Raw genomic sequence first — 25,592 nt, 5'->3', positions numbered from 1 at the left:
GAGGGCAGTGTTTGGTAACTCCTTTTTTGTTGTTTGCAGATGATACTGCGTTGTTCAGTAAAGACAAAGGGGAGCTGCAAGGCTTGGTGGATGAGTTTGGGAGAGTATGTAAGAAACGGAATCTAAAGTTGAATGTAGGAAAGAGTAAAATTATGGTCTTCGAGAGAGGTGAAGTCAGTGAATGTACAGTGAGGTTGGATGAGGAGGAAATGGAAAACTTGAGTGCGTTTAAGTACATGGATAGTGTGATGAGTAAGGATGGAAGTTTAGAGAGTGCAGTGCTTGAAAGGGTACAACAAGGAAGAAAGGTTGCTGGTTCTCTGAAAGCAGTGATAAGAAACAGGGAAGTGAGCATGGAAGTGAAAAAATTACTACATGACAGTATTGTGATACCAACTCTAACGTATGGGAGTGACTCTTGGACCTTGCTTGAGAGGCAGAAATCAAGAGTGAGAGAGGTGGAAACAAGTTATTTGAGGGGAGCATGTGGAGGCACATGGGGAGACAGATTGACAAATGAGGAACTGAATGATCACTGTGGTGTGGGTGTGGATGTGATAGGAAACGTTAGGAGAAACAAACTGAGGTGGATTGGCCATGTGGAGAGGATGGAGAGTAAGAGACTAATAAGGAGAGTGCATGTGTGTGCGATGGAGGGGGAAGAGGGAGGGGGAGGCCTAGGATGAGATAGAGGGATGGAGAGATATATGAGAGAGAGGGGGGGGGATCTGAGCTGGCAGCAGCGCAATGAAATGGCAGGGAATAGGGCGACATGGAGGCGATTTGTTTGTGGCCACCCCTTACGGGATTAAGGCGTCTGGCAATAGATACATAGACACGTGTGTGTGTGTGTGTGTGTGTGTGTGTGTGTGTGTGTGTGTGTGTGTGTGTGTGTGTGTGTGCTTACCTAATTGTATCTTTACAGGAATGAGTCAAGCTAGTACTGTCCAGTGTCTTAAACCATTTTTATCATACATCTCCTTAAATTTATGAATTGTTTTGGCACACACTATTTCAGCCGGTAGTGCATTCCACTGATCAATTGCACTATTTGAGAAATTAAATTTCCCTAAGTCTTATCGCTCTGTTTTTATGCAGTTTTTTGCAGTGTCCTCTCGCTGATGCTTCCCCATAGATTATATATTCAGTTATGTATATCTTCTTCATCCCTGATATGCATTTATATAGCATAATCATGTTTTCTCTTTTTCTTCTCTCCTGTTGTGTTGGCATCTTGCAGCGGCCCTTTGAACTTTTTCAATCTTATCTATGTGTTTCTTGAGATTTGGATTCCAGACAACTGATCCTTACTCCAGGGTTGGTCTGATGAAAGATGTTATTATCTTCCTCAGCATGTGTTCATTTGTGTATGTGAATGCTATTCTCATATTTGCAAGCAGTGTATACATGTTCTGTACATGTTCTGTACCTTCTCACTTATATGGTCAGCCAGAGATAGTCTGTTATTGATAATCACACCTAAGTCCTTCTCTCTTTCTGATATGTGTAGGGTTTTACTTCCTAACTTATAATCCTAATCTGGTCTTTTCCCACTTTTACCAAACCTGATTACATGACACTTGTCCACATTGAATTCCATTTGTCATATATTACTCCATTCATTAAGTTTATTTCATTCTTCTTGTAGCTCTTTACAAGAGTCTGTGTTAGTAATTCTCCTTCGTATTTTTGCATCATCAGCAGACATATTGAAATAGCTTTCATTTCCAATGTTACTACCTGTATCATTTATATACACCAAAAATATAATTGGTGCCAGCACTGAGCCCTGTGGAACTCCGCTGGTCACTTCCCTCCATGATGAGTAATTTCCTCTTAGTACTGTTCTAAGTTCCCTTTTTCTGAGAAAATCTTGCATCTAACAGTACAGTTTGCCTCAGATTCTTCCTTGATGGTATAGTTTCCATAAAAGTCTTTGGTGTGGTACTCTGTCAAATGCTTTCTTGAAATCTGGATAGATACTGTCCACCCATCCTTCTCTTTTCTGTAATGTTTCTGCAACTCTGTCATAGTAGCTCAATAGATTAGTAACACATGATTTACCCTTTCTGAATCCAAATTGCCTCTCTGTTATCTTACTGTGTTCCAGATGGCTTACCCAAACTTTTGTTATCAGTTTTTCCAGTAACTTACTACACTGGTTAGTGATACTGGTCGGTAGTTGAGTGGATTTTGTCTATTCACTTTCTTGAATAAGGGAACAATGTTTGCTTTCTTCCAGATATCAGGTAGTTTACCTTGACCCAAGGATTCCTTGAATATTAAGGATAATGGTCTACCTAACTCCTCTTTGCACATTCATGTAGCACCCAACATGAAATTTCATGTGGACCATTTGCTTTTCCTTTGTCCAATTTACTTAACTCCTCTTGTATTTCTTTTTATGATATTTGTGTATCTGGTAATATGTTTGGGTATGCATGCAGGGGCGCAGCCAAAAGCTTAATTCGAGGGGGGGGGAGGCACAATGAATAACCAAGAGTCACAACTCTTCCATCATAAGCCAAGCCCCCCCCTCCCCATGCCTCGCCCTTAAGGACGGACTACGCTACACGTATTCCGTAGGTAGTTCCACAAAGTTGCCTGTAGCTATTTACGCTGAAAAATTTCACTGAGAAATATGCTTTTTATAATCATGAAAGGCTTGTGCACCTCTTGCATCGTAAAAGGTACGGTTCCTGCTAATAAGACAGGTCCACCAATGATATAGTGCCGAAAATCATCGTCAATATACAGTATATCATCACAAACTGGCCAGTTGCATTTCTCAGTTCCTCTCCTTCCCAAAAATTTCATTGTACAACTCTTTTTCCCTACTCTTAACACTATACCAATATATGCTTTTTTTGCCGTAATCCACATCACAGTATTTTCTCTCTTTAGGGCCTGCATGCAACCTGAAAATGAGAAATATCTACTTGTTGACACCTAAAACCACCATAAATACAGCAAACTATAAAATACACTAGTATATAATGCATGAAAAGTTGGTCTTTCCTTGTGAAAATCACAAATGAAATTGTTGTCCCAACTCACCCTGGGTTAAAAAAAAAAAAATGGTGGGCGAGTCGGGACAATTTTTTTTTTTTTTCTTTCTTTTTTTGTGACCGACTCTGGGCATAGGCTTCACAGCCTGCTTTCAAGGCCCAGTAGTTGTCTATTAATCCTTCAGCACTGCTCTGCTGTAAAAATGCTTTTTCTGGATAAATCACAAAAACAACTATAACAATTGAAGATTTCACCCACCAAAAAGTAGACCTTTAGCTCTAAAACTGACTGCTGGAGGTGAAAATTGGCAAAATATGTTTATTTTCAAAAATGGAATTCTGCAAAGGTCAAAATGCTACCTTTTCATATTTGCACAATTTTCACGCATTATTCGTGGTTCTATAGAAAACTAGTATTAACAACATTTTGTAAAGTTGGGGCAGGGCTATTGAATGGGCATCATAAAATGGAAATCTCTTGGCATTTGGCACTGCAGTGCCCACTGTTCCAACTCACCCCGTGTCCTGCACTGTCCCAACTCACCACACTCAACAGTAATGTCTGTTAAAATCAATTTTCTGACAAACACTTCACTTAGTTCAGTGATGATTAGTTTACGTCAGTGATGGTTGCCACACAGGGCACAGGTAGGTAAAGTCTGAAATACATCACAAGGAAAATCTTAAGCAATCATTGGCTTCCAGTTTCTGCGTGTACCTACACTTATGTAGAGCTCATGGCATGTCTTTATCATATGTTATTATTACTGGCAGTAATAATATCCTCTACAATGTAATGCATTTGCTATAGTAGGACTCGCCTACGTTTGCGGCTGTGGTGTGGCCCGCACCTGTGTACAGTGTTGCCACGTTTTCTATACCGTTATCTCTCTCTCTCTCTCTCTCTCTATCCTGGCGGGAAATGTGAGCCACCTTGAGTACTTTTGATTCTTTTATAAGTTATTTATAATTGTGCTTTCATTTGTTAATTTGGTTTTGTTATATTTAGTGATGCCGACAATGCATTCAATGCATGCCCCTCTCCTGCCTCTCTCTCTCTCTCTCTCTCTCTCTCTCTCTCTCTCTCTGTCGCTCGCTCGCGCGCGCGCGCTCTCTCTCACCGACTAGGTGTGGAAGTGTTGCCGCTCGCGAGTGAATAATGCTTTTTTTTTTTTTTTACTTCGGTATTGGCATATGCCTACTATTTTGTCCTACATATTAGCTTATGATTATAAATGTGATTATTCCTCGCCCTTAAAATTATGGTAAAAGCCAGTAAATGTGAGCATTTTTCTCTAGCAACACCTGTACAAACTATGGTTGGGTCTACGGAGGTACGTACTTTACCTTAGACCAGATGGGTGTGTCAGTGTTGCCACTCACAAGAATTACATGAATTATTTCTTTTACTTTGGATATTGGCATATTTCTTCTTTTTTCAGGCTCATTATCTTATATCCATAACTGTGATATTATTACCCACCCTAAAACTATGCTAAAAACCATTAAAAGTGACTACAATTTCTTTTAGCAACACTGTACAATATGTATGCCATGTTTCTGTGTTACTGTATAAATATTTTATGCATAATAAGATTACTGTTGATTCATCCATCAAAATACACAAGTGTAAGTTTTATTCATCTGAATTTATCGAATTTGTGATGCCTTGTACATAAATAGCTTCCGTTTCACATCGCAAGTTGGGGAAACGTGGCACCATTGTACACAGGTGCGGGCCACACCACAGCCGCAAACGTGCGCAAATCCTACTATAAACATAAACTGACCTTTTAGAACTTGAACTCACGAAGTAATACTTGACCGCTGCAGCTGCTTCCATTTCATAATCAAGTGATCCAGGGAAACCCACGGAATACGTCTTTTCACTTCTTGTCATAGTACAGAGTGCAAGTAGCGTAATTATCAAGTTGTATGGACTGGTCACTGATGCAACACGATCTGATGAGAGATGACTGATGACTGATGGCACAGGCGGGTGATGAGCGAGTGACAACTGATGGCCGGTAAACGTTGCCAACGATGTTTATTTTTATTGTCCATTCTGCCACATGTAGGCCTACATGCCCACAGGTAATCCTAACTAGTTAATTACATAAACCTAATAGTAGCGAAGTTTCCATTATTGAAGATGTGTCATAAGGTACATAAAAAAAATAAAAATTTCACAGAGCAGCAAAAGTGTCTTGCTTCCTTTCCCGCCTCATCTCCTCACCCGTCCAGGTAAAAATTCGAATATCTGTCTCGCACATAAAGTAATTCTTAAAAAGTGTATATGTATACAACACTTTTTACTCAAAATTGCATATTTTTTTTAGTTCTCCAAAAATATGACATACCGAGTATTACACCCTGGATTAAACAAGTATTCGACATTTATAATTTGCGGTCTATCCTCGAACACACCTAGAAATTTCAGGGGGAGGCCCAGACCCCTGTGCCCCCCCCCCACGGCTGCGCCACTGCATGCATGCCCCATATCATTCCTCTCAAAATTATTTTCTTCTGTAAAAATTTATTGGAAATTGTTATTTAGTGCTTCACGAATACCCTTCTCTTGTGTATAGAGGATCCCTTCATCCGTAATGGATTGTATTTTATCTTTTACTTTGGTTTTGCTTTGGATGTAGCTGTAAAATAGCTTCGGTTGATCGCTACTATTGATTAGGATGTCCTCCTCAAAATGTTGTTGGGCTTCCCTCTTTATTCTTGTGTAGTCGTTTCTTGCCTGTTTATAGTTGTTATGTGCCCTCTCACTATTGTGTCTTCTGTATCTATTACACAACGAGTCTCATTTTCAGTTGATCTTTTACATTCTTTATTAACCCACCGCGTACTGGCTATTTTTAGACCTATGGGTCACCCCAGTGTCAGCCACTTTTCAACCTTCTGTTTTTTTTAGCTAAAATGATTGATTTTGATGTGGAAATAACGAATTTCGCCATTAAAATGCTCACCGAGGCTTGGAAATTAGTTTTATTGAGTCCTGCATACTTGTGTACAGGCATAGTCGCTCTCTGACACTCACCACGTGCATGAGAGAAAGCCGTTTTCTATGTAAGGTATACTCAGGTATTTATGCTGGGAAGGAATAGCAATGTTCAGTACACTTTTCTGATGACTTATTCAGCATCTATCACAATTTGCATGTCTTTCTCACTGTGACTGCATTATCTTACACTTACTTGAAGACAGGTACAACCTGACTTCATCACGTAGAATCCTGGCACTTACAAGAAGGTATTTACAACTTGACTTCACTATATAGTTCTTACAGTTACGAGAAAATATTTACAACTTATACATGAAAATATTCACAAAATGTCTTCATTATGTACAGCACTGGGTGAGGCACAGAGGCAGAGTGAGGCAGAGTGAGCATGAGGGGGGAAGTGTGTGAGTGTATGGCCTTGACAGCCTGGGGGATGGTAGAGAAACAGTTACCATACATGCCTGCCAATTTTTACCCACAGATCTTGAAAAATGCGGTCACAGTAAACCGTTTTAAAATGGCACTGGCACTGGCCGTGGAGCTATGTCTGACTGTTTTAAAACGCCACTGGCACGTAGTGGGTTAAACCATTTCCTTATATTCATTTCTGCTTCTTTGTGCCGAGTGATGTAATATGGGACTCCTATTTCATAAAGTTCACAGAATTTTCTGTATATAACATTTAAATCTTTTCTTCTAAGCTCTTATTCCCAAACTATTTCTAAGAAGTATTTCTTTAGGTCATGATAGTTGCCCTTTTTGTAGTCAAAGCTCTTTTTGTAACTTTCATTACTATTAACTATGTCATATGCAATCCTGAAGTTGTAATTTAATACTGCATGGTCACTTTTGCTGAATGGAGGGTGATATTGTCAACATCATTTTTTGCCTCTTAAATATAAGATCTAGTACTGATGGTATGTCAAGTCCTCTTTTTCTGGTGCATTCCTTTACATGTTGTGTTAGGAAAAACTCCTGCTTGGTCCAGGAGCTTTTGGTCCCAACAGCTTTCCTGGCATTTTATATCTAGAGTATTCCAATTTATATTTGTATTGAAATCTCCAGTTAGTAAAATTGTTTCATATTACTCCTCCATTCTATATAGTAATGCTCTTCAGCTTTGAATTGTGTTCTCTGGCAGGTCTTCATATTCACCTTTTTCCTAAATGTGTGTGTGTGTGTGTGTGTGTGTGTGTGTGTGTGTGTGTGTGTGTGTGTGTGTGTGTGTGTGTGTGTGTGAAAGAGAGAGAGGAAAGGAAGTTGTGCATTTGTAATTCATATTTCAAGCACAAAAATTCATTTCATTCATTCATTCATTGCCAGACGCCATGTATCCCAAACGGGGTGGCCAAGGGCTTAGAGTTAATTGTTTTACAGGGAGGGGCACTAATCCTCCACCAACCCCACTTGACACGTAGGGATGCCAACAGCATCTGGTGTTCCCAGGCGGTCACCCATCCAAGTACTAACCAGACCCAACGCACAAAAATGCACATAAATAATTATACATGCTATAGAGGGAACGGGGATCGTGTTGAAAGGAGCCTGGTTGATTATGTGCTCGTAGAGAGGTCCATGCTGGGATTGGTTGCTGATACGAGGGTTGTAAAAGGACGATGTGGAGGTCTGTCAAATCATATTACTGTGGTATGCACGACCGAGCTGAAAGGATTGAGGAGGACCAGGAGAGAGAGGAGCAGTTAGGGAGAAAGACTGAAAGTCGAGAAGCTGAGGGTCAAAGAAATAGCAGATGAATACGGGACCAAACTAGGGGAGGAGTTGGAATCAGTGAATTGGAATTAAATAGATCTGGACAGCCTGTGGAATGCATATAGGGACTGCTTAGTTAGGATGCTAAAGCAGTGTGTGGTGTGGCAAGAGTATCAACAAAGAAGAAAGGTAGGGAATTGTGGGATGAAGAGGTTAAGAGAGCAGTGGAGGAAAAGAGGAAGTAGTGACTAGGATGGTAACAGTACAGGGGTTCAGTTGAAATAGGAACTGATTGTACTGAGAACAAGAAGCTTGTAAAGCAACTAGTGAAGACGAAAAAGAAGGAGGTAAATAATGATCTAGGAAGCAAAATGAATGCAAACTCCTCTGAAAATTGATAGTTATTCTGGAAAGAGGTGAGGAAATGTATAAGTGACAGCGGAAAGAAATGTGAAAGTGTGAAGAAAAACGATCAAACAATAGCATTCTTAAACTTACTCAAAGCGAAAGCTTCCTCCTTTTATCATCATACTGATTTTAATCACAACCTTTTCGATTAATCATGATATAATAATATGCATGCATAGGAAATTTCCAAGGTGCTGAGGTCTCATTACAGAATTTATCCGTTTCAGAAGAAAACATTAATTATGGGGACTCAAGACAAATCCTGCACGAGGATGTTTTTAACCAGACAGGCTTGTCCCGATATTCTTGATGGCTTCTTCCCAACAACAGGAGATTGCATGGAAGAACCAAAAAAGAAACAAATTTCATCAACCAATTATTAGCACTATCTCCAGACCTGGCAGAGGCAAAACATTTACTGTAATGTGTGCCCAATCTAGTGAACGTAGAGATAGAGAAAGAATTGGTGAACTCTAAGAGAAGTGAAGACCATGTGGCAGTAGGCAGGGTTCAAAATTATCTGAGATCGAGTTATCAGAACGTTAATCAAAAGGAGTAAAAGATTGACAAGACCTACCAAAGAGGAAAGACAAAGATTCAGGAAGAAATTGGACAAGGTGTTCGATATTTTGGCCAAAGATACAGAAAATAAGATTAGATACGACACTTTGAGAATGGCAGACAAGGAACATGACCTTGTCATTCTCAAAGACCAGTTTGGTGAGTGGAAGATGATGTTCATTATTATTGACAAAAAGTACCAGGCAGTTTAGTTAGCAAAAAGCAGAGAAGCCTCACCAGGGAAGTGAAGGAAGAGAAAGGGAAGCAGAGGATGTTGAATATGGGGACAATGATGAAATGGAATATGAGTTTGAAGAAGGTGAGTCTTCTATGGAATTTCCCCGACCATCGTCAACTAAAAAGCAGTTGGCAAAACGGACTAGGAAGGCCAGAGAGAAGACTGTTTTTCTCAATATTCCACTCAATTTTATTGAGAAAACAGCTGTCACGGCTCAGAGTTTTCATATGAGTATTGCCCAACATCAAGGAATGATTGTGGCTTTCATTACAGAAAGCAGTGGTGATGATTTTCCCATATCTAAGGCATCTGTGGCAAGAGATAGGTCTTTGGAAAAAGTTTCATGCAATGCAAGGTCTGTGACATCAAGGAAACACTCAGTAAGAGTGATATGAGACTGGTTCTCCACACAGATGGAAACCTGTTGGAGGATGAAGTTAGAGACCAGCTGGGCAGGATGAAGAAGAAAAAGGACAGATTGGCAGTACTCGTCACCTCTCTTGACGGCCTTGGCACAGAACAGCTCTTCGGAATCCCTAGAATGGATTCCAGCACTGGTGTGGCACAGGATCAGACTGTTGGGGAGCTCTTTGACAAGTTTAAGACTGATACTGCCATTACTGCCACTGTGTTTGACACAGCTGGGTCTAAAAATGGCCGTCACAAGGGCTCCAATATTCTGCTGGAGGAATGACTGGAGAGGAAGCTCCTCAAAATACCCTGCAGGAGGCATCTGTATGAGCTCTGTGCCAACCATGCAGCTCTGGTGGTTTCAAGGCATTAGACGATCAGCCAAGGGGGCGAATTTTTCAAAACTCTTGGCAGCTATTGGGATAGCATAAGATGACAAATAAAGTACATGCACCTGGTTCGGTTCAACTGGGAAAAATACTAGGGTGCCTTCATGGAGGCAATAGCACACTCCGTGTGTGCATGGGCCCAGCACAATCTCTTTTCCACAGCATTCTCAAGGTCAGACTATCGTGAACTTCTCACACCAGTGATCCTCTACCTTGGGGACGGCGTGACTGGCTCCAATTCCTTCAAGCCAAAGAGAATCAGCTCTGCTACGTTCATGCAGAGAGCCATATACTACATCACGATGGAGTTGCTGTCAAACTTGGTTAACTTGTTCACTGAGGAAGAGAAGAGTGAGATTTAAGTCATGGCTGAACTCTGTGCGGTCTTCCATACTCACAACTTTCTCAGCATGTCCAAAACAGCTGCTACTCCTTTAAACAACCTTGTGGCCCTTGAAGAAATGAGGGAGTATGGAAAGGTAAAGGAAGAACCGGAGAAGAAACTTAAAGAGTCTACTCAACCACCTGGATTACCTTACTCCCTCTGTGGTCATTTTCAGCTTAGCTGATGAAGACATCTCTGAAGAAGAGAACAAAGAGATCACTGACGTTCTAATGCCAACTGACCCCCCTGTCGAATTTCTCACAGGAGATGGAAATATTATAATACCCGGCCTTTACTTCGTTCCAAACTGAGCTACTGGCTGAATGATGGATCCAGACCCACTCTGCCGGGGTTTGTTGGCCTGGAGAACTGGCTGATTTTCGAGTACTTGGAGATGAATAGGCTGAAGAATGTGAAAAGGCTAGGCAAAGAAGTGAAGGACTGGTAAGAGGAAGAGGGGTTCAGGAAATTCAAAGGGTTCATCACAAGTCTTATCTGTGTTAACATTCCGGCAGTGCGAACTGTTAAACTCACGAAAGACTTTCTCCTCGCGAGTAGGAATGAAGAGGATTTGCAGAGCAGGTTCCTGGTGGTGGCAGAGCACAGGATGATGGTGAAGGCCAAGGGGGGGGGGGGAAATTTAGCAAGACTACCCTGAAAACGACTGCTGGGATTTTCTAAGTCTATAAAACTTTAAACATATAGTTCTTAGTTAAATAATATGATTGTGGAAACAACGTGTTTCGGCTTCATTATATTAGAGAGGTTGATATAGAGAGAGATGATGCGCCAGATCCAACGGTAAAACTTATTCAGTTGATTAAAAAATTGGGGGTTTAACTCTCAAACTTATATCTCTTACTTTTCACTTTTCACTTGCACAGTATAAGAGACCCAGGTTCGAATCCTGGCTGGGGCAGGGAATAGTTTAAGGATTTGAATTTCATAAAAATCAGACTTTTCTGAACTACCAGATGACCCGCTGATTTGTCATAAAAGTACCCCCGCTAATACCAGAACATCAGTCCTGTATGAGACAGCCCTATCATGTATGCAATATGGATGGTGGGTGTTAGTGCCGAAGTGGTGACATGTGGACATGTTAAAATCTCTCTCTCTCTCTCTCTCTCTCTCTCTCTCTCTCTCTTAGGATGTCACTTATACAAGCGAAAAATGAAAAGTAAGAAATATATATATATATATATATATATATATATATATATATATATATATATATATATATATATATATATATATTAGGGTGTCTCTTAAACAAGCGAAAAGTGAAAAGAAATATATATATATATATATATATATATATATATATATATATATATATATATATATATATATATATATATTAGGGTGTCTCTTATACAAGCGAAAAGTGAAAAGTAAGAAATATAAGTCTGAGAGGTAAACACAAATTCTTAAATCGACTGAATAAGTTTTACCATTGGCCCTGGCGCATCATCTCTCTCTCTCTCTCTCTCTCTCTCTCTCTCTCTCTCTCTCTCTCTCTCTTTCCACACACACACACACACACACACACACACACACACACACACACAGATATATATCTATATATATATATATATATATATATATATATATATATATATATATATATATTGTTACATAGCCTATGATTTCATCATCCTTTGTGTAATTTTAACGCACAGTATGCTGCATGTTTGATCACGAGCGTGTTCTGCCTCAGTTCCCCCCTTCTACCGTTATAGTAGAGTAAGTCGTCATTTCTGGAGTTCAGAGAAGGATTGTCAACTCTTTGTCCCCATGGCTTCATTTGCGCGTCCTTCTTACAAGTTGCATCAAGCTCTGCCGGCCCCTATATAATGAGCTCAGTCACTGCATCATGGCCACTTAGATCTGCTCCTCATTTTGTTCACATGTCTGTCCTCCCCTGTACAGTTATTATTATTGTGAGTGCTCAAGAAATCTCCAAACATCTAGCAGCTGTGTGTAATTTGAGTATAACTGTTGTATTTTTTCTTGTACTGTGTAGCATAAGGTTAATTCTTAGGCCTAGTGAGGTTTTTGATTACTGTTGGGTTTTATGTCAGTCATTTTTTATAATAGTTTGTATCTGTAATAATTTATCTTGCATTAACTGAGCATTACCCGGTGTATTTTCATTTTATCAGGGCTGACTTAAATAAATTTACTCTTGCTAATTTCGTGTTAATAGAGGCTATTGCAGTTAACCATATATTTAACCTGTTTATTAGCCATTACATTATCCTTATGAGTCCTGAATGTTTTGTTGTTAGTTTGAGCATTAAATTTTTAACTTGTAATTTTACCTAACTCTTTTGTTTTGAACCTGGAACTTTACTGGACAGTAGTGACTCTTCGTATTCTCACTTAAAGTGTACATTATCTTTCTCTGTTCCGTAACATAAATTTGGCGACCTCTCATCAGTATATTCAGGATATTATCATAAGGATATTGCTTGATATTTTGTGACTGTTACTTATTCATGATGTCTACTATTACTACACTTGATGAAGCCAAAGATTTTTTGTCAAATGTGCAAACAGTGTGTGATGTAGAAAACAGAACAAAGAATGAACTTAAGCTTGTTGCTCAACAATTGGGAATTGCAGTTCACTCTCATCATTCTAAAGATCAAATTGTTTGCATGATTAATAAAAGCTTGTTTAATGTAACTCCTCCAAATGAGCAAACGCAGATTGAATTAGCTAAGTTACAGCTAGCCCTGCAGGAGGCTCGTGTTAAGGAGGCTGAATTTCAAGCACGTGCTAAGGAGGCTGAGTCTCAGGCTAAGGAGGTGGAGTCTCAGGCTAAGGAGGCGGAGTCTCAGGGTAAGGAGGCGGAGTCTCAGGCTCGTATTCAGGAGGCTGAATTTCAAGCAAATGCTAAGGAGGCTGAATCTCAGGTTCGGATTCAGGAGGCACAGATACAGGCTCAGGCACAAATTGAACTAGCTAGGATTCAGGCAGACCATGAGTATCGCATGAAACAAGGTGGAACTGGATCATCTAGCTCTGATGATTTTGATGTGGCTAAAAATGTTAAACTTGTCCCTCCTTTTAATGAATCTGATTTAACAAAGTATTTTCAGTTGGTTGAGAGGGTAGCTACAGGTTTTAATTGGCCCAAGGAGTATTGGCCAGTACTCCTTCAAACTGTTCTCACCGGTAAAGCTCAAGTAACTTATGCATCTTTGCCTCAGGATCAATCTGATAATTATGATGTAGTTAAGACCTTGATTCTTAAGGCCTATGAGCTTGTTCCTGAAGAGTAAAATTTAGGACAACTTACAAGCAAGATAAGCAATCCCATGTTGAGTATGCAAAAATCAAAGAAGATCTGTTAGAGCAGTGGTTAAATTCTAAGAATGTGGATTCTGATTTTGGTAAATTTAAGCAGATGATTTTGCTGGAGGACTTCAAGAGGTGTATTTATAAAGATGTAAGCCTATCTCTTGATGAGAAAAGAATAGATAATTTGTCTGATGCTGCAGTTTTAGCTGATGAATATGTTCTCACTCACAAGAGATATTCTAGAGAAAAAGGGAAAGCTGAGAGTAAGTACGTTGCCTCTACTCAGAGTACAGGTAACAGGAAAGAGAATAAAGGAGATGTTTCTCAGGAAGTAAATACCAGCTTCACCTCTAGATTTCAGAAAAGTAAATGTACTTATTGTAGTAAGCTTGGTCATACTACGGAGAAATGTTTCAGGAGACAGCGTGATGTGAACAAAAAGGAGTCTTTAAATATTCAGTCAACTGGTCTAGTGTCCACCCTTGAGAGTTCCCAGAATTCTTTAACTGAGTTAACTGAACCTGCTTTGAGGGGTAACTTAAATTCTCATGATGGAGCTCCTCTTTTGAGCAGTAACGTGGGTGACACTCTCAAGAGTTCACGTGCTAATTTCCTGTCTGATGGTTTTGTCAGTCCTCTTGACAGTAATGACAGGAAATCAGTTAAAATATATCGTGACACAGGTGCTTGCCAATCCCTTATGCTGACCAGTGTTCTAGGCTCTAATGTTAATTCCTCTGATGAAACTGTAATCTTACAAGGTGTAGGGAATAATTACTTCTCTGTCCCTCTGTGCAGAGTGAATTTAGAGTCTGGTTTTGTTAATGGTTCCGTTATGGTTGGGTTGGTTGAGACACTCCCAATGTCAGGTGTAACTTTCTTACTTGGAAATGATATTGGTGGAAGTCAAGTGTGTCCAGCTCCTCAGTTGTCTAGTGAGCCAGTGGCTGCGTCCCAGGATTGTGATGTCCCTGATGTGTTCCCTGCATGTGCTGTCACTAGGGCTAAGTCTAAAGTTACTGGTGATTTAGAGGATAATGATGATGATGATGTTATCCTAGCTGACACTTTTCTTGCTAATTTGGACCACTCATCAGATGAGGCAGTACCCCGTAGTGTTGATAATTTGTCTCGTCAAGAGTTGGTTGAGTTGCAGGTTGCTGACCCTGAGTTGAAAGGTCTAGCTAACTCTGCTTACAGTGAAGAAGAGTCAGCCGGTGCTTCTACTTGTTATTATGTAAAGTCAGGAGTACTTATGAGGAAGTGGAGACCCCCAACAGCATCAGCCGACTGTGAATGGGAGGTTGTACATCAAGTTGTCATCCCTCGTGTTTGTAGGCAGGATATCATTAGAGTGGCTCATGATTCCAGTTTGGCAGGACACCTTGGAGTGAGGAAGACTGTGGCACGCATTTTGAAACACTTCTACTGGCCAGGTATCTTCAGGGATGTTTCCTGGTATTGTAAGTCTTGTCACACCTGTCAAGTTGTGGGGAAGTGTAATCAGACCGAAAAGGTTGCACCTCTAGTTCCCATTCCTCCTTTTGAGGCGCCTTTCACCCGTGTGTTGGTGGATATTGTGGGCCCTCTTCCTAAGACTTCTTCAGGATTTTCTTATGTGTTGACCATGATTGATATAGCTACTCGTTATCCTGAAGCCATTCCACTTAGAAACATCTCAGCAAAGAACGTGGTTAAGGAAATGCTGGGGTTCTTCACAAAGTTTGGTCTGCCCAAGGAGGTACAGTCCGGCCGGGGAAGTAATTTCATGTCAAACGTTTTCAAGCAGTCTCTGAAAGAGTTGGGCATCACCCAGATCACGTCTTCAGCTTACCATCCCCAGACCCAAGGAGCGTTGGAGAGATATCATCAAACACTCAAATCAATGCTCAAGAAATACTGTTTGGAACATCAGAAAGACTGGGATAAAGGTCTTCCATTCGTTGTGTTTGCCGCAAGAGAATCTCCAAATGAATCACTGGGCTTCTCACGTTTTGAACTACTGTTTGTCCATGAAGTAAGAGGACCCCTTAAGTTACTCAAGGAATGCTGGCTGTCGGAGGAAGATGACGTCAACCTGCTGAAGTATGTGATGAAGTTCAAAGAACGGCTGTCCACTGCTTTACAGCTGGCAAGAGAGAAGTTAGGAGCTGCCCAGGAGAAGATGAAGACTTGGTATGATAAGAAGTCCAGGTTGCGCCACTTTCTGCCAGGAGATCAGGTTTTGATTCTGCTACCAGTTCATGGGCAACCTCTTCAAGCCAAGTTTAGTGGTCCTTATTTCGTCGAGAAGAAACTCAGTGATGTCAACTATGTCATCGCCACACCAGATCGTAGAAAGAACAAGCAACTATGTCACATCAACATGCTAAAATTATATCACAGGCGGGACGAAAATAATCCAGTCTGCACTGTAGCTGTTCCACCCGAGTCTGCAAGTGAAGCTCTCCCATGCAGTATGAGCCTGAGTGATAATTTGGGGAAGAATCCTGATATCATGAATGATCTCCAGACTAAGCTTTCTCATCTACCACCCAAGGAAAGGCAGGAGTTTTCGGCATTACTGCAGGAGTACCCGCAAGTGTTCCGTGCTACTCCAGGAAGAACCACTGTGTTGATGCATGATGTCGATGTTGGAGACGCAAAGCCAATTAAATTGCCTCCTTACCGTGTGAACCCAGTGAAAGTTCCTCTCATCCAGAAGGAGCTTGGCTACCTGTTGGACCACAAGATGATTGAGCCCTGTCAGAGCGAGTGGAGTTCTGTCACTCTAGTCCCTAAGCCAGGTGGGTCACAGCGGCTTTGCATCGACTACAGACGTATTAATCAGATAACCAAAACAGACACTTACCCTCTCCCTCGCGTGGAAGATTGCATAGACAAGATCGGAAAGGCTAGGTACATAAGTAAGTTTGATTTGTTAAAGGGATACTGGCAAGTACCTATGACTGAACGTGCTAGGGAGATCTCATGTTTTGTAACCTAGGAAAGACTTTTGCATGTTCGGTAATGCCATATGGTATGAAGAATGCACCAGCCACATTTCAGAAGCTCATGAATGTTGTAACAGAGGGTTTGGCAGGGTGTGTTGTTTATATTGATGATGTATTAATCTTCAGTGACAACTGGAAAGATCACCTATGCCATGTCAGTAAATTTCTTGACCGTTTAGTTCATGCTAATCTTGTAGCTAATTTATCAAAGTGTGAGTTTGGTCAAGCTAAAGTTCAGTACGTTGGGTATGTAATTGGCGATGGACATGTTGCACCACCAGGAGCTAAGGTTCAGGTTATAAGTGATCTTCCCAGACCTAAAAGTAGGAAAGAGCTACAAAGATTTTTGGGAATGGTAGGTTATTACAGGAGATTTGTTCTTAACTTTTCTATTCTTGTATCACTACTTACAAACCTACTGAAAAAGGGAGTTAAATTTGGACCGATAACTGTGAATCCTCTTTCAACAAACTTAAAGCTATTCTATTAAGTCAGCCAGTGCTCGCTACTCCAAATTTTGCTAAGCCTTTTAAGATGTCTGTTGATGCAAGTGATACAGGAGCTGGGGCTGTTTTGCTGCAAGAGGATGATCAGGGTATTGAACATCCTAAAAAGAAGTTCACTCCACCTCAAAAGAACTACTCAACTATTGAGAAAGAGCTTTTGGCCTTGATTTTGGGTTTACAGCATTTTTCATTTTATTTGTGTTCTGGTTTTGACCCCATAGTCATTTATACCGATCATAACCCACTGAAATTCCTTAGTAAGTTTAAAGATAAAAATCAGAGATTGACAAGATGGAGTCTACTTCTTCAGGAGTATTCATTAGACATACAACATGTCAAGGGGAAAGAAAATGTTATTGCAGATTGCTTATCTAGACTTTAGACAGATTGTTTTAGAGTAATAAGAAATTTCCTCTGTAAATTTCTTTTTCTTTGTGGGGAGGTGTTACATAGCCTATGATTTCATCATCCTTTGTGTAATTTTAACGCACAGTATGCTGCATGTTTGATCACGAGCGTGTTCTGCCTCAGTTCCCCCCTTCTACCGTTATAGTAGAGTAAGTCGTCATTTCTGGAGTTCAGAGAAGGATTGTCAACTCTTTGTCCCCATGGCTTCATTTGCGCGTCCTTCTTACAAGTTGTATCAAGCTCTGCCGGCCCCTATATAATGAGCTCAGTCTCTGCATCATGGCCACTTAGATCTGCTCCTCATTTTGTTCACATCTCTGTCCTCCCCTGTACAGTTATTATTATTGTGAGTGCTCAAGAAATCTCCAAACATCTAGCAGCTGTGTGTAATTTGAGTATAACTGTTGTATTTTTTCTTGTACTGTGTAGCATGAGGTTAATTCTTAGGCCTAGTGAGTTTTTTGATTACTGTTGGGTTTTATGTCAGTCATTTTTTATAATAGTTTGTATCTGTAATAATTTATCTTACATTAACTGAGCATTACCCGGTGTATTTTCATTTTATCAGGGCTGACTTAGATGAATTTACTCTTGCTAATTTCGTATTAATAGAGGCTATTGCAGTTAACCATATATTTAACCTGTTTATTTGCCATTACATTATCCTTATGAGTCCTGAATGTTTTGTTGTTAGTTTGAGCATTAAACTTTAACTTGTAATTTTACCTAACTCTTTTGTTTTGAACCTGGAACTTTACTGGACAGTAGTGACTCTTCGTATTCTCACTTAAAGTGTACATTATCTTTCTCTGTTCCTTAAAAATATATATATATATATATATATATATATATATATATATATATATATATATATATATATATATATATATATATATATATGTGTGTGTGTGTGTGTGTGTGTGTGTGTAAATATATATACCGTAGAGAGAGAGAGAGAGAGAGAGAGAGAGAGAGAGAATTTAGTGTTGATACAGGTTCAAGAACCCTGCTTCCCCGAATCTCTCTCTCTCTCTCTCTCTCTCTCTCTCTCTCTCTCTCTCTCACACACACACACACACAAACGGCAGCTTATGAAGTGTTACTGTATTGTTAACCTTCATTGTCCTTGCTGCCCTGTGCTACTGCGGCAGGTCCCACTTTTAGTCAGACTGATATCACAATATAGTTTTTTCTTATATCAAAATTACACATCAAAGCACAGATAATGATATTCAGGCATCAAATTCTCTTAATCTTGAAGGATAATCAGGTTAATTTTGAGGAATATAAGTTTATAGTGTGAACTGGTTATGCATTGCTGAGAGTCTGCCAGTCAGCTCATGTGTAACAACGGACGTTATTAGAAGGAGGTGCTGAACACGTGGTATGATGGTGACGATGAGAAAGTGAGAATCAGGGGATGGGTGGGGGGTGGCAGTACAAAAGCTCATGGAGCGTAACTGTTGTAAAGTTAAATATCACACTCGACTAAGTGATGACACCTCTAATAACGTTCTGCATATTTTCATGATTTCATTCTGACTATCGGAAGTACTGTTTTTAAGCCCAGAAATTACTATTCTGGGTGATTTTAATGTCCATAATGTTGAATGGCTCACTTATTCAGCGAGAACTGATGACCCTGGTCTTGAATGTGAGCTATTTGCAGATTCATTTAATCTCACCCAGTTAGTCAGTCAACCCACCCGTGTACCAGACAACCCAGATCAAAATCCCCACCTATTGGACTTGTTTCTAACAACCAGTTCAGATAATTATAATGACGATGTGAAGTCCCCCCTCGGATACTCGGATCATTATCTAATTCAAGCCACCAGTTTAACACCTGCCACACTCTCCTGCTCTGAACCTGTCGTGGTGACTAAATGGCACTACGACAGGGCAGACTTGGATGTTCCTTGGACCTCCTTTTTCTCCCAGGATGCAAATTCCACATTGGGCCACATACAGGATTTCATTAAAGTCTGCATGGAAATATTCATTCCCCATCATAGTTACAGAAAAAGATGTTATTCTCCTAAATGGTTTGACCACAATTGTGCTAGAGTAACAGAACATAAATCAATAGCCTATAACACTTATATAAGGTCCAAAACCAAAGAAGCCTTTAACTATTATAGAAATATCAGAAACCATGCCAAAAGTATTATCAATCTCTAAATCAGACTTTCTACATAAACAAGCTAACAAACTACTAAACAACCCAAATGATAAAATATTCTGGTCAACCCTTAATTCATTCAAAACTAAGTTTACAACCACCTCTTCCATTCCACTGTTACAGTCCCTCAATGGAAATCTAGCAAGTGACCCAAGTGGAAAGCGAACCTTCTTGTTGACATTTTTTCAACAAACTCAGCCCTAAATACAGAAAATCACAATATTCCTGTACTTGATTTTGATTCCCCTCAAATACCTCGTTTCATGATTCACACCAGATACCTACATGCTGTATTACAGAATCTCTCAGCAGACAAAGCTACTGGTCCAGATGAAATTCCTTCAATAGTACTTAAAAATTGCTCCTCAGTGTTGGCTCCTGTATTGGCAAAATGTTTCCACTTATGCATCCTTATCTCAACTTTTCCAGACTCTTGGAAAGAAGCAAATATCCATCCTGTTCCAAAAAAGGGGGCAACTTCTGATCCATCAAACTATAGACCAGTTGCAATAACTTCCGTTCTCAGTAAAGTTTTTGAGACGCTAATTAACAAACACATACAGTAGACAAGCATCTAGAAATCAATAAATTAATCAGTGATCGGCAGTATAGATTTAGACAAGATCGTTCAACTCTAGACATGCTTTACCTTCTTACCCATCAGATTAACAAAACAATAGACCAACACGGTGACACACACACAATAGCTCTTGATATTTCGAAAGCATTCGACAGAGTGTGGCACCGAGCCTTATTGTCTAAGATGTCACACTATGGCCTTGCATCACTGGTTCCTCTAATTTCTTCTTACCTTCATAATAGAAAAATACGGGTCATGGTAGATGGAATTTATTCTCAGTTTCATTCCATAAATGCTGGCGTACCTCAGGGATCAGTTTTGGCGCCAAGCCTCTTTCTCATTCATATAAATGACCTCCTATCTGTCACACACAACCCAATACATTCTTTTTGCCAATGACTCGACCCTTCATAGTTCTTTCACGTTTAGTACCTTCTTTACACACTTTGATATTATAAATTCCCAAATAAACACAGCAATTTCTCTGAACCAGGACCTTTATAAAAGTAATCAGTGAGGACAAACAAAACTGGTCTCATTTAATGCTCAGAAAACTAAATACATTAATTTCTCCAACAGAAAGAATCACTCAGATTCCCACATAATTTTTAATGATGTCAATATTCCCAAAAGCAGTACAGTTGATATCCTAGGTGTTACTCTAAATCTTAACCTAAGCTGGACAGCTTATATTACATCTCTTGCTGAAAATGTTTCTAAAAAAAATTGAGACTTATGTACAGAGTTCGTGAGTTCTTCACTGATGAGCAGATGGCCACAATATACAAAAGTCATGTGCATTCTCAGATCGAATACTGTTCACCACTGTGGAGTACATGTGTAGCTGTTGCATTGAGGCATTAGGACAAAATTCAAAATAAAACCATTAGATTAATCAATAATCCTGCCATAACGCAGGACCTTCCTCCATTATCAGTACATAGAGATGTTGCTTCTTTAGCATTATTTTATCGATATTTTTACCGTAAATGCTCTGACGAACTGGCTTCAATTGTGCTACCCCTTCATATTTTCTCCCATAATACTTGGGCAGCTGGGAGCGTCCATGAACTCACACACACTCCCCTGCAATGCAGAACCTCTGCTTATCAAAATTCATTTATCCCCAGAACTACTACTTTCTGGAATTCACTTCCTGGGAGTTGCTTCCCACAAACATTTAATCGACTTCAGTTTAAATCCAGTTGTTATAAATATTTTATGAATGGAGGATGCCTTTAGGCACATGGACCTTTTTTTTTTTCCTTTGTTTTTCCTTCCTCCATTCATTATCTATAAAAAAAAAGAACATGCTCATAGTGTAGTAATGATAATAATAATTTCAATGACGTAAGTAAAATACACTGAAAATATTAGGCCTAATTTTTGTAAGTGCAACTGACTGAAATTCCTCTCGCGACACACCTTTGAGAACGACTGATACAAGTCTTAGTCGTGCTTTACAAACTCAAAGTTAGAGGCTATTTGACATTTACTCATTACCTATACATCAGTATATTTCTCACCTTCCAGTCCCCCCAAACGAAGCCAGTAGGAAAGTATACAAATTCATGTCGTCCAGCACAGATAACCTGTCATAAACTGCTCTAGGGGGACGTGAATGTAAACAGTATCCCGGCCTATTAATAGCCTATATTGGAAAGTATCCGTGACAGTAATTTGTTGTACCTCTGGTGTATCACAAGGTGACGGCATTTTAAACATGCTGGTAGGCTGGCTGTAAGTGGGCTGTTTCAGTTCGGCCTACACACAGAGGAGGACCCTTATCTGGTTAGAATCTTAAAATATCATCTCTTGCCTCTCTTTGGACAGAGGCTAAGAAACCTAGACAACAGAAATAACTCAATACTTGCATAAACACAATAAATGTCAAAAAATGTGAAAAAATCACTTTTATAAAAATGAAACCTCCCATATTATGTACTGATTTTTTTTTTTTTCGTAATACACGTATTTAGTCATTTCAAACCATTTCACAAGCATTGAAATTTTTTTTGAGGGATGAAAACACGGATGCAATGTTTTTTCACTGCTTTCCTTAGTTTTCAGCAGCGTGAAGGCAGTCATTTTGCAATTTTTTTTGCACTTCATTGCAAAGCACAGGACGGGTTTAGGAAACTAAAAATTGCATTGCCAGGTTCACCAGACGTTTCTCTTCAGCTTAGTAAGGGGAAAAAACTCCATATTCGAAAAATGAAAAAATGGTGCCAGGGCAGGCCACTGGGTCCCAACAATTTCTGGACCCACAGCCACAGAGGGACTAAGCTGGATTTTGCTAGGTAACGAGTTGTTGCCTAGCAACCAAAACCTTGCAGACACAACTAAGTCATAGGCTGGCAACTATGACCAGGTTTGGTCGGAATCGGTCAATTCCAATTGGTAGAAGCACCTGCCACAATTAAAGAAGACTGCTAGAGATGCTGGTGCCATTTTTTACAGGATTGTCACTCGAAAACAAGAGGAGAGAGGGAAAAAATGAATGGAATACTTCCGATAGGGAATGACCTCAAGATTACACCTAAAGAAATCAGAGTTTTCCATGCCCATTAGTAATGCTTCTACAGCTCAAAATGTGAAGTGTGAAAAAAGTATTTTTTCGGTCTTTGCTAGGCAACTGCTCGTTGCCTAGCAACCAAAACCTTGCAGACACAGCTATGTCATAGGGTGGTCGTTGTTTCCAGGTTTGTTCGGAGTAATCAATTCTTAAGGGTAGAGGTGCCTGCCACAATTAAACAAGAATACAAATCTACAAGAAAGAACACCCAACTAATTTTAAGGGCAGCATGGAGCTTGCCAGTTATTGTTGCCCAAATCATGCTGTGCTAATCGCTTTGGTTTAAGGTCCATTGGAATGATGGGGTTTGTTAAGGTTATATTCATTGACTCCAGATCCCATAGTCCTTGCTAAGATGTAAATAACTGTCAAAAGATGGCAAGCGTTATATGAAAGACATCCCCGGCTCAGTGTGACCTTCATGACCTGTGTGGAAGTAAGAATAATATGGCACCAGGCATTCTCAACCACTGCATTGCCATGATGTATTTTGTATTCTAGTCTTTCTACTATTATGGGATTTTTATTCAATTTTGGAATGATGTACTGCAGTCAATGGGTAAATGAAACTATAATTTAACTCCCTGATTTCCGTAAGTTACCCAGAAGCTAAACAATATTGTCTGAAAGTAGCATGAATGTAATAAAATTATTTCAACAGATGTAAGGGGTTAACCTCTTAAAGCCCAGCATCTCCCATACGGCAGAAAATGTTAGAGCAAAGAGAACTCTGTTTTTGACCTTAAGCTTCGTGCCTGAGTTGTTCGGCTGTTAGAGAGTTATTGTGACAATATTAACACTTGCGGGTCTCTATGACTCATTTTCTACTGGAAAAAAAATAGTTTGGCATCGACTGGAATAGAATGCAAGAGTAACCCCGACCAAGAGAGGGATAACTAAAACTAGCTGCTGCATTTTCGAGAGTCCCCTACTTTAACCCCTTAACCGGGGGGCATCACTTTTGTGATGCTCGGGAGCAAGGGATCATACCACTGGGCGTCACTTTTGTGATTCTGTGTTATTTTGAATTTGCCCGGGCTTTCAAGTGTAATGTCACCTGTACTCCCATCCACTGTTGACAATTTAGCCATTTTTCTCCTGTCCTTGCTTCCCCCCTTCCTTACATCCCCTCCATTATCCTCTCCTCCCGCCTGACCAGCTGCGTTGCGCTACACAAATGCTGACTGGATTTTTCCATTCATTTTATCCATTGAAATGTGCCCTTTGCCCTATTCTTATACAAAATAATATATAAAAGAAAGAGAAAAGGTAATTGATACTGCCATACATCTGGAATGGGCTAATTATCACCTGGAAACACGTCACGTGCACTCGTTCGCTAATTTTCCCTGTTTATTTCCCCTTGAAATATTCCGTATGACCTGTTCTCATAATAAAAATATATATAAGAAAGGAAGGGAGAAGCCTAAGTGATATTTACATTCACCTGGAACTACCTAATTTATTATGTATTGTCTAGATTTCCTGCCAATCATTTCATAGCATATATATTAGCAGCTGTCACCACGCTGACATTGGCAGCCCTTCACTGCCTGTAGGCAACAGCGTTCAGTTTACTGTCATCTTTCAAGGTGAAACCATATCGGATTCGCGCCTGTCCCATTCCGCCGCTTATTAGCCCCATGCAAAGGTCCTGTGACCTCTACCCCTACTAAACCTCGTGTGGAAAGGGGTAAAGGGCTAAGTGACTGCTGTGGAACGTGAACTGGCTAGTTTATCAAAGAAAATGATGGACAGTGACTACGATCTTTCTGGTGACTCTAAAATAGTGCAAGTGGAAATGTAAATAATGTGTAAATAATGTAAAAACAACAAGTGAAAGCAATGAATGTAAATATAAGTGAACAGTGGAAAATAGTTTTATAAGTTAATGCAAGTGACAGTGCATAACATAGTGTAAATAAAATAGAAATGTAAATAATGTTAATAAAATAGAGAATAAATAGAAATGTAAATGAGTAGTAATATAAGAATACGAGTATATATACTCGGAGTAATGAAAGTGAAAGTTTCACTCTAGCATGTATGAAAACTGCGAGTTATGAAAGTGAAAGTGACAGATTCGCTCTCAACACTAGTATACAGGACGAGAAAGTGAATGCCTGGAGTGAAAATAAACTACTAATACTGAAAGAAACTTATAGATAAACACTGTATATTTAAATAAGTGTAACAAAGTACTAGAAATATAAAGTGTGAGTGTGTTTATAAGTAATAAATGACAGCTCCGCCTCAGAATACAATCGGGGAACCAGCAAGGGAGGGAAGCTCGTATGCGCTCGTAATTTAAATTGCTTTCACAGTGTTTTTTTTTTCTTTTTTTTTTAATATGGATTCCAAACTAATTGAAATTCACAGAATAGTGTTTGTAGTTATAATATCAGGCAGTGGAAACCATACGGGCCCGTCCATGGGGGGGGGCAAGGGGTAGCACTGCCCCCCCTATCAGGTTCTCTGCTCCCCCAACTTAAAGTCTGACATTAATGAGAATTATGAGATTACTGTAGGCCTACTGCTGTAATTGACTGCAGGCCATTCGTCATTCAGTAATTCAACAGTTGCAGGTACGGTACTTTAAAATAGTATACCCTAAAGCTAAAGAAAATGAGACTGAAACCGGGGTAAAGAAAAACGTTTCTATAATCAGCTGCCGGTCAGCTGATGCTTGGTGGAGCCTGGCGCCGGTGTAGTGTGGCATGGACCGTGGTCTTGAACAGAACTTGTGGTGGATGGGAATTACAAGGTTAGATTTATTGTTTTCGACTTTAGAATAGGTCTACATTTATGTATGCACTGTAATGCATATGACGTGGGAAAACATATTTTTGTTTGATTCTAGCTGCTAGCCTTTTTATGGTAAGTATTTTGAAGCATTTCCGAACACCATTTACTCGA

Source organism: Coenobita brevimanus, chromosome 17 (assembly GCF_032717465.1).
Source record: "Coenobita brevimanus isolate Jiangsu-jjx chromosome 17, ASM3271746v2, whole genome shotgun sequence".
NCBI classification, from domain to species: domain Eukaryota; kingdom Metazoa; phylum Arthropoda; class Malacostraca; order Decapoda; family Coenobitidae; genus Coenobita; species Coenobita brevimanus.
This window is presented reverse-complemented; position numbering follows the sequence as displayed.